General features: G+C 43.5%; 1 protein-coding gene across 1 annotated transcript in view; it reads right to left on the minus strand.

Moving 5' to 3' along the window:
- The window catches only part of LOC124776560 (ATP-binding cassette sub-family C member 4-like), a 301,974-nt gene extending 292,919 nt beyond the window's left edge, over positions 1-9,055 (minus strand). Inside the window, exon 1 of the mRNA XM_047251600.1 lies at positions 8,979-9,055. The gene's annotated coding sequence lies outside the window, so the exon portion shown is untranslated. The remainder of the gene's footprint in view (positions 1-8,978) is intronic.
- Positions 9,056-12,857: the final 3,802 nt, after the last annotated feature.

Here is a 12,857-nt window from a genome sequence, read left to right on the forward strand (position 1 = left end):
CACAGCGAAATAGAGCTTAGGGTATGTAGCTATACTAGCGCTTTGGTGTTTTAGCAGCAATGTTATTCCAAGAAATTAGCCCACATGTGAGTAGTGGCCCGAGGAAACACCAGTGGAGACCAGCAATGGTCGAAATCAGTCTTCAGTGATGGCGACCGCACAACATCAAACGAACAATACCACAAAACTCGCCGGTATGGTGAAAGAATCTGCAGACACTTGCGTTTACTGTCGCAATGTCGTAATCGCATAAACTGCAAATCCGTGCCAATCTTCTGACTTCAGACTGTATTATCAGGATGTAAATGGTGGTGAAACCATGCTTCAAAACAAACACCAGAAGACAGTAGTATAGTGCGATGAGTCGTTCTGTACCTTGTCCACAGCTTTACGTATGGAGGATACCCAGAAGGACTTACACGTTAGACTAATTTTTTTTACTGTTATATATAGGATTGAGATAACTGTCATTATTTTTACTTAGATTACGTATTTCAGTCACTGTGGATCATCTTCAGATCTAAGTAATTGCGTCAGCAACCTGTCTTGTCTACTCAGAACCATGTACAGTATCAGAGTACTCTGATATTTGGTTCTGAGTAGACAAGACGGGTTGCTGACGCAGCTACTGAAGATAATCCAGAGTGACTGAAACATGTAGTCTTATTAAAAATGTGCAGTTGAGGTGGAACAATAAATGAGAATTTTCGTAATTATCTAAACAGTTGCTGAATGCCTCATGACAATTACGTCTACCATAGTGATATATGGCATTCTCTTGGTCCTATTGTTACTCTCGAAATACGAAATAAGACCATGAGTGTGAGCAAATGATTTTTAACCAAGTACATCCTACAATACACATACTATTTGCAAACAAGGAAAACATCTTTGGAGACGAAAATGCTCCAATTAAAAGTAAAACTACATCCTTGTGGTTTTAGGTAAATGTGGCTGAACTTCAACACGTTCCAAAGCCCGCACAAACACAAACTAGAAATTTATTGAAGAAGTGTGGCAGGTTTAAGAACTCAATATTTGGTTATGATTAACTTCTCTATCATCACTGACGATGCTAAATGCTGCATTCTACTATCTGCTCCATTCCATACAGTTCACGAGTTGTACGCATCCATGATGTGGTAAACAGCCATTATAGAAGTGATTTTCCTGCACCTACATGACTCATATCTTTGCCAACTGTACCCTTTAGCTTCAAAAAAATGGCTCAAATGGCTCTGAACACTATGGGACTTAACTTTTGAGGTCATCAGCCCCCTAGAACTTAGAAGTACTTAAACCGAACTAATCTAAGGACATCACACACACCCATGCCCGAGGCAGGATTCGAACCTGCGACCGTAGCGGTCGCACGGTTCCAGACTGTAGCGCCTAGAACCGCTCGGCCACACCGGCCGGCCTTACCCTTTAGCGCTTCAGTTTTCATCGGCTGATAAATTTATTATATTTCATACTACGGTATTGCGGTTTCCAATGTTCGCAACATTTCAATGAATTATCAGGACCCAACGCATACACTAGTAACGTATTTTCGTCAATAGCAGCAATTTATCTGAACACGAAACGAAGGATTTGCATCAGTCTGTACAAAAGTTATTTTGTGAATTGTAAGTGGCAGATTCGGCGTCGACCAGAGCAACATTACGAAACTCTGTGCTGGAACTGAAAACAAACGTGCAACTATTAATTCTGTGAAAAAAGGCTGCCACACCTTGCTTCTGACGACGACAGTTCTTGAGAACTGCGAGAACCGGATCCCACGTTTTGCTACATTCAGTGAACAAGGTTGCGCAGCCTTGTTTTCTGGAGCAGCCAGTTTCAGTTTCCCGTCCGACATTTTTTTCTTTTTTTTTTTGTTAAGAACACCAGCCATAGTTGCAAAGTTCACTTTTTATTTGCTCGATGACTAATTTCGGGCCGAGACTCATTTCAGTCCAGGTAATCGTCATGGTATTTCCAAAAATACAAGAACCATGTCAAAAATATATATGTATTATGATGTGCGAGTGAACTGTTACAGAGCATACAGAAGGCTGTTCACTTGCACTTCATAGCACATACGTATTTTTGACAAGGTTCTTGTATTTTGAAAATACCATTTTGACTATCTGGATTATTTGAAAATAGGTCGCGGCCCGAAACTAGTCATCAAGTAAGTAAAAAAGTGAAATTTGCAACTTTGGCTAGTTTTACGTTGCATCGATTAACAGAAGTTGCTGACCTGCAATTATTCCAGCACGCTGGAAGTTCGTAAGCCAGTATTTGGTGTTTAAGGTTTATGTGCCGTCACGGTTGTACAACCATTATAATTTGATCTGTTTAGGTATATAAGAGCATCTATAGATCTGTTGCCACCACAAAGTCACCTTTCACAGTTACTATTGTATCCTGTAAGAAGCCCACTTCAACTAAAGGTGCGTATAATGGTGTTGGTGTAGCAAGAAGTCTTGACCGATTTTCATCAGACCTCTCCTTTGCGACAGTCAGCCACAGGCAGTGGTTTAAAAATCTGTCAAAGAAAAAGATACGATCCAGAAAGTCTGTTTGCGAGTTGTAAGCTGTGCAGCATTTGTGGTAATAGACGATACTTGAGACCGGTGAGCAACCAGAGGTAATTAATACAATGCACTGATCACGGAGCAGATAAAGGAAGCTTGTTAGTTGTACTTTCGCGTTAAGTTTCCGTTTGCACAGAATGGACGAGATATAGATTGGATTTCTAGCAGTTGCTCGTCCCATCTGACATTAGCTCGAGGTATTATCTCACAGTTTGGTTTATCGCAGCTGCCATAAAGCACATTACTGTACCGTAACTCTCGACATAAAGCGTAATTCCATCAGCGTTGATGACTCTCTGGCGTCACTACTGCGGCAGCGCTTTCCGCCGCGTGGCCAGCGCTCCGCCTTACAGCTACACGTCGGCGAGTAGACACGGTTCTCTAATTTTCTTCTACGCAGTCATGCGTTATTGCAAACACATTGATTTGACAGGGGAGGAATGTCCTTATTAAAACTGATCACTAAAAATAACTTTCGAAGTTTCTTCTCGTAATTCGAACGCTTGCGAGATGGGTCCCTTATTGATCCTGGAAACTTCTGGCTCTGTAAGTGGCTTTCACTTCTGCGAGTGTTCCACGAATGGGATAAATACGAAACTGCACTGTCACCGGAACTTCACGTTAAACTGTACCTCGTCTTGTAACTAGCAATTTGAGTACGTTCAGACATGGGAGAAAGACGAGAGCATGCCATCTCCAGGAAGACAACGACAGGTATCACTGATGTTGGAAGGAAGTTGTTTGTGTAAGCATTCAGCTTCTCCGTGACTATTGTTCTGGGTAGCAAGTATTACATTTTTTAAATGTATCGTCGTCTTCAATAACCTACTAACTTCAGCATTCCAAAGTCGCATCGTTTTGGTACAGGTCTCTCATTAACATGATGCTGAGCGTGGTGGAGCAGCGGTTGGACTCGCTTTCTGTAGCATTGTAGTTCAGATCGCGGCCAGATAGGTGTTTCCTTTGATTATCCGAAATTACTTCAGGAGAATGCATCATCCCTTTCATAAAACCACAGTATTTCCCTTCCCCGTCCTTGTTCATAAGCTACTGATAGAAAGATATGAAATTATGAGAGTTCGAAATATCTCCCATGTCTCGATGCAACTCAGTAAGAAAGAAATTGGAATAACTTCCTTTATTTCTCATCTTAATGCCAGAAGCCACATGCAACTACTTTCGTGAACTAGCTTCATAAGCCACACATATTTCTGAAACTCCCTATAGAGGAGTTCTTTTGGTATTCTCCAAGAGCGCGCGCCGGGTGTGACGGGGTGGCGATCGGGTGGGGGGTGGGGGGGGGGAGGAATGGTAGTACTAGTAGGCGATACGTTAGGCACAAAAGCACAAGCAAACGACACTTCGGAGTCGGTGCTAAAGAAGCAGTAAACATTGCTCAGTTGTACATTAATCATGGTTCCGGATCTCCTTGGAATTTTCTCCCTGCCAATGCACTCTAAGCAGTAAATAAGCGGTCCCGCTTTCTGTGAGAGCCACCTGCTGTACGTTAATGGAGCAGCCACACAAAGCGTTCTGGACAGTAATAAGGCGAGAACGCCGAACGGCGCTGGAGCAAGGAATTCGTCGAAACCTACAGCTATGAAGCGTAGCCTGCCCCTAAACACAACTAAGTAATGAACTCGTCGTCACCCGCACGTTAGTTTTGCTTTTTTTAACTGACTGAAATGAAAAATGGTTCACCAGTTGACGACACGCAACACTCTCCAGAAGCGCCAAGGTGACCGCCCAGCTTAGCGCGTTCATACACTGGTCAGATTACATGCCTGCTATGGAAAAGTTAGAATGGACAGATTACTTACCTGTTGTGGAGAAGTTAGGGCTTTAATCCACGACAGTGGCACACATCCTGATGACTGAGGAAACACCTCGTCACAGTCAAAAACATTGTGTAGTGCTTATGTAAGGTTTAATATTGGTTTTCCGGGTAATGTCTCTTAAATTCTGAATCTGTTTGGCTAAAGACTGGAAAAAACTCGAATTATTAGTGGAACTATTTCTGGTGTAAATCAACGCTTTCTGTATTTGTTAAGATCTGCACTTTCTTCTAGGAAGTAGGTCGCCAAACAGACAAGCATTTAAAAATATTTTCCAAATATACAGTTTAAGAAACAATTTCTTCAGTTCTAAATTGAGAAGACACAAGAAAACATAGTGACAGTCATCCAATATTCGGACCGTTCTGCCATTTCGCTTTAAGTACTCCGCTGTCTCAGATCATTTCTTCGATATGAGAAATACGCCCTCGTAATAAAAGTCAGCTATGGCCTGTCCGGCCGGTCGGAGTGGCCGTGCGGTTCTGGGCGCTGCAGTCTGGAGCCGAGCGACCGCTACGGTCGCAGGTTCGAATCCTGCCTCGGGCATGGATGTGAGTGATGCCCTTAGGTTAGTTAGGTTTAATTAGTTCTAAGTTCTAGGCGACTGATTACCTCAGAAGTTAAGTCGCATAGTGCTCAGAACCATTTGAACCATTTTTTGGCCTGTCCGTCTCGACCTCTGACGAGGAGTACTCAAGTACAATTACATGCTGATAAGATTTTCTTCCAGTGTTATGGATACTAAAGTGCAGTTTTATTGTGCTAGAGCTCTCAGAGTAGAGTAGTCGATGCACGTTCTTGTACGTAATCTGGCTCTGGATACAGATGCACCGTTCGCGGTAGGAGACTTTGCGCCGCCTTGTACGTCGGACCGTTCTCGGTAAGCTCGCATCGTCAGCGCCTCCTTTGCTCTTCGAATACATACGCAAACAAACAGAGCGTCGGTTGTCCAAACAAACATGAGTGCCATCAGGGCACTACGCGGCTAGCCAATACTCTGGCGGCCACCTGCAGCCGGCAATATGGCGTACGTCGAGAGTGCCTGGCCGGACCGCTTCCATTCAGGACATACGTAAGTGACTTTGTGGGTAACGTCGCTAGAGCTCTGTGAATATTCGCGAACAGCACTGATGTGTACAGAGAGGTGCAGTCCGTGGGAGTTATTATGAAATGAAAGAAGTCTTACGCGTGGTCATTTTGTGTGAAAAACTGGAAGGTGGTTTTCAACATATAGGATTATAATGTAACGTTTCTAAACAGGAGAACAGATCGCATATCATCGATGATAAATATCTAGAGCAGTGATTCCCAACAGGTGGTCCGCGGACCCCCAGGGGTCCGCGAGCTATGCCAGAGGGGTCTGCAAGATGCTATTGGAATAAAAAATATGTTAAATATATTTCGTATGATAACATATTTTTTGTTTTGGCTGCTCAATTTTTTTTAATAATGAATATATCAATGTTTTTTCTAAGTCCCAAAAATAGAAAACGTATAAAAAGACTCTTAATTTGGCTTTTTTAGGTACTTGAAACTGTGATATGACAAGGTACCAATCATGCTCGATGAGGGGGTCCTCGAGAAAATTTTGTTGGGAACCCCTGATCTAGACCTATTGACAAGAGCCAAACGTGTAGGAATACTCCCTGTACCGACGGTAGGTAGGACAGTCACATAAATCTACTCTTAATTGTAAGGCTAGCAGATATTTGGCTATGATACACTGGGAGAATTCATCGCTATGTAATCCATCTGTGGCGAAACAATTATCGATACATTCTTGTGTGTTGTTCCTCTGTCCGGCAATTCTCACCAATCATTATTTAAAGAAACGATAAGGAATGTTAAGATGCATTGCGTCAGTCGTCAGCGATATGTTAGCCCGATAGCAAAAGTGACAGCCAGGTCCAGTAGAATCCAGCGAGTGACACCAAAACAAAGCAAGTGATAAAAATTTACTTTTAAAATTCTGAAAAACTGTTTTTTCACGAAGAGTCAGGGAACTCCAGTCTGCCCTCCCCTAAACATACACATTCTGGACATAACACATAATAACCATGAAAATACATAAAATGCGGGCTTAGGGCAGAGGCGTGCATAGCGTTTTCTCCAGACATAATCACACAAATGGAATGGAAAGGGCTTCTAATGAAACTGGCATGGTACTTATGTTTCACCAAACGACGTACCGCAGAGGCTTATTGAGATGTGGATGGCGGGTGTAATTCTTGTATACCTTGCTAACATTTATTGTCGTTCGTATTCAGACAATTCCGTGCACAATGATTTCAGTTCCTTAAACATTAGTAATTAGTATTCCTGCATCTTTGAATTCATTTTCGAAACTTTTCAGCAAACTGAAAATATATACGCTTGTCTATTTTTCGCCCCGCTGCTGCCACATTTCTGTCTCGCAACTTGTTTTTAAAAACTTAAAGCATTAATCTGATGACTTGACTCGCACATTGTACAACTACATATGGGCACACTTGGCGCCTTCTGCGTCAGAAGTGAGCGTTCCTCGGGTGGCACTTGCATGACAAAAGTCGCCTGTAGCGACCTCACTGACAATCCAACGATAAACACCGATACGCCAAACTAGTTAGCGCACCAACGTCTGTCTGTGCCGCGTTAGTGCAGTGACGTTTTAGGTTTTACATTAATTCTCATTAGCGAACACATGTGTGTGTGCTAACGAACAGAGGACCTTGCCGTTTGGTACAGGAATAATCTGAAATAACACCGGAGACGGGGCCTTATACAGTTTATAGTTTTTAAGTTGGGAGTGCATTCTAGTATAAATGTGGTACTGGAGATGAATTTCGCTCCTAGTCGGCAAGGTTCGTGATGTTCCCAGGGACGATATGTCATTTTCGGAAATCAGAACACCCAACATAAATTGATCATTTCACAGCTGTTTTTATTGTCTGTGATTAAAGCCTGCTGATAGAATTAGTCGCATCAACAGACTTCTTAATGAAGAAAAAAGAAATATCTGGAGAAGGTATCAATTTGAAGCAAAGATTGGTTCAAATGGCTCTAAGCACTATGGGACTTAACATCTGATGAGGTCATCAGTCCCCTAGACTAACATAAGGACATCACACACATCCATGCCCCAGGCAGGACTCGAACCTGCTACCGTAGCAGCAGCGCGGTTCCGGACTGAGGCGCCTAGAATCGCTCGGTCACAGCGGCCGGCTGAAGCAAAGAAAGGAAAGAATATACAACCGTCCACTCGTCAGGTATCCCGTAGCGATAACTGACACTAGAAGACGTGGTGTTATGCAATAGTGAGATTTTACGTAATTAGTACAACGTCGGAATTCTATAAAAAGATTTACATGTGAAAAAGCCTGTTGAACTCTTGTACGACCTGTAATGAAATGGCACTTCAGTATATGGAAGCTAACTGTGGGTAAACGAAAAGGACTCATCGAGCGTATGTGGCGAAGTGGAGAACGAATTCTCAGAGGTTAGCTCGACTGGAGGTACTGGGAGCCAGAAATACTGGAATATCTGACGTGGTAAAACTGCCAAGAGTTACGCTTACCGATAATACACACGTCGGAAACTCCTATTGCCGGTTTTTAACTACGAATTTAGGACTATCCTACAGTATCTCACCTAGCGTAGTGAACGTGAAAACAAGAAGTAAAAAGGACAGCAGATTTAAGTTTTAGCGTCCCTTCGACGGCAAGGTTGCTAGAGAAAGAACAAAAGCTCGTTTTAGAAAAGATATGGAAGGAAATCAGCGGTGTCCATTTCAATTAAACTATACCAGAATTCGTCTCAAGGGTTGTAGGGAAACCATACAAAAGCTAAATCTGGGTGTCTGGACTGTGATTTGAACTGTGGTCCTCGTCAGAGAGAGGCCATGCCAACCGCTGCTCCTCCTGATTCGGTACAAAAATGAAATCAAGCGGCTCAAAGAGACGCAGGGACGGGGAAACATCAGTATATGTGACAAGAACAAGGACTTTTGACACTACTCCTATGGTGATTTACCTGCTGCTGATGTAGATATACAAGCTGTCTGTTTTGTTAGTAGGCCTCGTCAATCTTTCTATTTGTCTACAAATGTGAGTGTGTAAAAGTTACTTAAATGTGAGAACATGCAGAGTCCACATTGCATTCATCTCATAGCAGATGTTGAGCGCTGTCTAGCACACGCCTCGTAGCATACCATCGCGTTTCCGAAAGAAATCTTGCTGCCTGTTTTTTTTTTAAACCACACATGTTACTGTAATTACTACACATTTTCATCGGATATTCAACGATACACCGCACATTTGATCAGTGAAGCTTCTGACACAATAGCTTTACTGGTATCAAAAATGCCAAGCCTGTGTCGGGCTCGTTTTGCAAACGTCGAGTTATCTAAGTAATAAATCACTTGCTACCATAAGCTTGCTTGTAAGTAAAAGTGCTCTTTTAATAAAACGGAGAAAAATATGTAATTGATAGTAATAAGAATTAAAATAATGAAAAGGCAGACCGCAGAACTAAGCCAACCACTGCTGCAACAGTAAATACTATAAAAATAAGATGAGGCGGTACTCACCCACTGTCAGAACATAATAGCAGAGGAAGTAGCACAGGATGATGCCTGGACTTAACACAGCCTGTATGACAACTGAGTGGAGCGCGCAGGGAGGCTTGGTTTAAGTCGCCGCCAGCGCAGAAACCTCCGCGCATGCGCGGTGCAGCCCTCGGCGCGGCAGCGGCCAGCAGCAGCGGTGGCGGCGACGGCGGCGGCGTCAGCTACTGTGCTGGCCTTGGGTCAAGCGCTCAGGGGCGGCGGCAGCAACCAGCCACAGGTGGCTGTGTGCAGTAACGGGACGCGTGGCCAGCCGCCGCTGATGGCTCTCGACGCGCTTAGCGCACTCGCTCGAGAGGAACAATAAGAGAGGGGAACGTAGAAACCGTGTGATAAGCGAGAAACCGACGATCTCGACAACATCATTTAAGAGAATGTATCTCCAACTACGTATTCCGCCTTGGCTGTATTTATTGACCAATGCACATTTGTTTGACCTTTGATTTTTTCTTACCAGCTCCTCATCTCTGACGAAGCCAGAAGCAGAGGAGAAGAGGTAGAGCATGACAATGAAGACACTCTTCTAACGTCTCAGCCTCCAAACATGCATCGTGTATGGTGCATCTCACAGTTCGGTTAATCATTTGGGTTAAACAAAGTGCACTAACTGAGATTATGTTATTTTACTTTTGACATAGTAAACGCTGTATTAGCGCACAGCTGAACATTAAAACTGGAACACCGGGAATGATGAAATTTCACCTCTTGTGCATATAACGTACAGTAGTGGAAATTAATATAAAGCCTGGATATTTCTAGGGAAATGAGCATTGTCGGCTGCAGTAGTTGCACATAGCATCTACGCAATAGTGTGAGATCCAGTATACTGACAAACGCAGCGAAGTGGTCTCACATTTGATGCCAGTATACGACATCAACGATTCAAGTAGAGGGTGGAACTCGGTATAAATGAAGCCAGCTCTGCGTGGTGTTAGTGCGTGTGTATGTGTCTTTCCTGAAGATAGAAAACAGACACCATTAGTGACGATGCGTATTCTGTACATAAACCACGATTGTGATGCAGCCAGGCGTAAAACAGTTATCGTGTGATGAAAAAGCAAAAATTGGTGCGTAGAAGGAAACCGGATTCTCTGATCGTCAGATCACCAAAAAGTTGAACATTCAACTACAGTAAGTTACAATTTCGTTAGATTCCGCCCACGATACGGACAGAACGGAAAATATGGGGAAAGTAGAAAATTATCTGAGGCATTAAAACAGTTACTTTGCTAGACGCGTACGACAAATTTTGTCAAATGAAAACATCTTAAATTCACGAAACGACAGCAGAAACATGATCTAACACCTAATCATAAACAGGCTAAATTGGGATTCGCTGAAAAACATTTCTTATGGGCTTGAGAATAGTATAAAGTTATCTTCAGGGGTTAGAAGAAGTTTAATTTAGATGGGCAAGATGGATTTCAATATTACTGGCATGATGTGCGAACAGAGCAGCAGGAAAGAATGAGCAGAAATTTTGGTGTTGGGAGTATTATGATTTGGGCTGCCTTTTACACTAAGGGTAGATCACGTGTTGCTTGAAAGAACACTTTAATGATCTCGTAATATGTACAACGAGATCCTTGAGGCAGACCTGATTAGGTTAGGGAACTAAAGTACAATGTTTCAACAAGATAATGGATCTGTGCATGTTTATGTTACAACCAAAAGTGGTTTGAAAATAGGTATGTCGATGTGTAGCCTAGGCCTGGGCGTAGCCTAGATTTGAACCCCGTGGAAAACGTTGGGGCACACTTGCATGGCGTGTTTATCGTAATGGAAAGCAATATGAGGCCGTGTGTGAGCTAAAACGTGCGATGGGAGAAGAGTAAGCGACAAAGTCACTGGAACAACTACAAACCTTTACAAAATCAATGCCGAAGAGAATTTTTGAAGTAATTAGGAAGAACAGAGGTTGGACAAAGTACTAACAATGCAATAACATAAAAGAACAGTGAGTACCTCTATACCAATTTCCATCCAGGAAATGTAAACACCTTATTTTGTTACACGTGTTATGAAAGAAACTGTATAATTCCGTCTTGATTGTTTATGCCTTATCTGTATCTACTTTTTTTATAGTAAATTCGGTAGCTATATGCGTCAGACATTGTATATTAGTTTCGTAGGAACCCTGCCTTAATACTGATTTCCTCTACTGTATGGTAGAAATAATGAAATGAGCGGACTGCATTGTGGGCCGGGAGTCCCCCATTCGGGGAAGTTTGCTCGCCGAGGGCAAGTACTTATTGCATTCGACGCCCCATTGGGCGACTTGCGCGTCGGAGATGGGGTTGAAATGATGATGGGGGACAAGAAATAAACGATGCATCATGAATGAATTGTCCGCATGGGTCAGAAATAGGTACATGTGATGTACAACACAACACCCAGTCCCTGAGGGGAGAAAATCTCCTGCCCCAGTCGGGAATCGAACCCGGGCCGCTTAGAGTGGCATTCCACCACGCTGACCACTCAGCTAACTGGGGCGGACTGTATGGTAGGAAGAATACATGACTAAATTTGTAGGTCTTTTAGGGGCATACAAGGACCCAAAGTGCATAGAACTGCCACCTCTGATAGCAACATTGGCTCTAACCAGGCTGAGTATCGTGTCGAATCGAGTACCGATGACAGATACAGGTACGTCGTTCCAATACAATACGGAAGACTTTCAATGGGTGAGAGATCTGTAGAATGCGCTGGCTAGGGCAACAGACGAAATACAGGTACGTCAGGATAGCATGGGCAACATGAATACATGTAGGTCAGGATAGTATGGACAACAAGCTGTCTTACGTTATCTTGTTGAAATAAATTGTCACCGAGACGTCGAAGACACGGGAAAGACACCAGTCGTAAATCAGAAATGTAACGATTGCGGTTCATATTACCGGATATTTGAGTCAGAAGTGATCGTGCCGAGTACCCAATGCTAATCCAGGCCAAAATGCCCGGTGCTGGTACTTAGTGACGATGACTGCGATCTCGAAATTCTCATCAGAGCCTCCAGACGCGGATACATCCGTCGTGATGCTGTACGCAGAACTGGAACTCGATAAAGAACACAATGTGGCGCCCCTCCTGTGTCCGGTGCTGTCGATGGGCGTACCACTGGCCCCTTGCCTCTCTCTGTTGCGATGTCAAGTGCAGCCGCAGCCAAGGTGTCGCACTGTCCGTGTGGGTGCCCATTTCCTTGCAAGGTACATGACGTCGCTGTACGATCCGGCACGTCTGAGAGAACAATATATCTGTCCTCCCGCGTAATAGTCGAGTGCGCCAGTTAAGATCGTGCGTGGCTTTTGGGATTGGTCTCTCTGAACCCAACGATTCCACATTCGCATGGGCTGTCGTGGGATCCCGATCAGCGGTAACAGCAACGTCACGGAACGATAAACTGCAATCTAGATAGGCTATAACCCTGCTGCTATCGATACCGACACGTACTGTTAGACGCTTGTCCTTCTTACCGAGGCATAACATGACTGGCAAACGCGATTTCTGAGTGGAAAACCCAGTGTGTAATCTTCTTACATACACAGAATGTAGATAACATTACTTCTACCTATTAACGCTATGTGCAATTGTGCATAAATACTAGTCTTCTGCATATCCATGCGTAGTAAATGGAACAATCGGACATACACGCTTTCATGAACTTCACAGTGGTTTGCAGAGTATAGATGTAGATGTAGTACACTTGCTACCAATTTGACGTTTGCTTCATGCCGCAGCATAATATTCGCCGACCTAAAATTGTATATCAGACCGCAACTAGTACCCAGACATATGCCTACTAGTGAACGTGTCGAATCCACGGAATACACTGGGGACAAGAAA

This window comes from Schistocerca piceifrons, chromosome 2 (assembly GCF_021461385.2).
Source record: "Schistocerca piceifrons isolate TAMUIC-IGC-003096 chromosome 2, iqSchPice1.1, whole genome shotgun sequence".
NCBI classification, from domain to species: domain Eukaryota; kingdom Metazoa; phylum Arthropoda; class Insecta; order Orthoptera; family Acrididae; genus Schistocerca; species Schistocerca piceifrons.